The sequence below is a fragment of the Chiloscyllium plagiosum genome, unplaced genomic scaffold, assembly GCF_037043375.1.
Source record: "Chiloscyllium plagiosum isolate Xiang-an unplaced genomic scaffold, Cpla_swu_hap1 HiC_scaffold_30, whole genome shotgun sequence".
In the NCBI taxonomy this organism is placed as follows: Eukaryota; Metazoa; Chordata; class Chondrichthyes; order Orectolobiformes; family Hemiscylliidae; genus Chiloscyllium; species Chiloscyllium plagiosum.
In genome coordinates, this window is record NW_028270168.1 from 48,311,013 (window position 1) to 48,312,122 (window position 1,110).

General features: G+C 50.7%; 1 non-coding gene across 1 annotated transcript; it reads right to left on the reverse strand.

Moving 5' to 3' along the window:
• Nucleotides 1-283: 283 nt before the first annotated feature.
• On the reverse strand, nt 284-580 carry LOC148142191 (signal recognition particle RNA). Its single transcript, XR_015752224.1, has one exon.
• Nucleotides 581-1,110: the final 530 nt, after the last annotated feature.

A 1,110-nucleotide genomic window follows, 5' to 3' on the forward strand; every position in this document is an offset into this window, starting at 1 on the left:
CCCTTTGGCGCAACAAGTCCACACCGACCCACCGAAGTGCAACCCACCCAGATCCATTCCCATACATTTACCCCTTCACCTAACACTACGGACAATTTAGCATGGCCAATTCACCTAACCTGCACATTTTGGATTGTGGGAGGAAACCAGAGCACCCGGAGGAAACCTACGCAGACACGGGGAGAATGTGCAAACTCCACACAAAGAGTTGCCTGAGGTAGGAATTGAACCCGGGTCTCTGGCGCTGTGAGGCAGCAGTGCTAACCACTGTGCCACCCATTTTTAAAGTCCGCGTCCCACTGTATTGGTCAGGCTGCACTGCTGCATCTATTCACAGGTGCCATCCCATTACTGAGCAGTGCGGGGGCTTTGACCTGCTCCGTTTCCGACCTGGGCCGGTTCACCCCTCTGCAGCACACCTGGTGCACCCAGGCTCCCTGAGGAGCACCATGTGGACACTGATCTTAGTGCGGACACCCGATCGGCACAGACCGCAACAGCCCAGAACTCCCAACCTCAAGTAATCCGGCAGCCTCAGACTCCCAGCAGCAGGATTACAGGCGCGCGCACAGCACCCAACATCTACTCTTCAGATCCTAAGTTGGTCGACCAAAATATGAGACTAGAAATCTTTTGAGGCTAAAGAGCTTTGGAAATAACGATCCAAAATCAGCTGCTCCATTAAAAAATGGTCCAACCACCGCATGTCCTGACTCAAATCACTCATACATTACTTGCTGAAGGAAATCTATCCAACCTGTCCTTGAAAGTGGCAATGGAACAGAGTTGCATTATCTTCTATAGGGTTAGAATCACTACAGTGTCGAATCAAGCTATTTGGTCCATTGAGTTCACACTGATCCTCTGAAGAGCATCCCTACCCCATCCCTGTAACCCTGCAATTTCCCATGACCAATCCACCTAACCTGCACAGCTTTGGACTGAGGGAGGATACCTGAGCACCCAGAAGAAACTCATGCAGAAACAGGGAGAATGTGCAAACTCCACACAGATAGGAGTGGAATTGAACCTGCGTCTCTGGCACTGTGCTAACCATTGATCCTATGCCACCCATTGTCCATATACTGATCATCCACTCACTAAATCTGC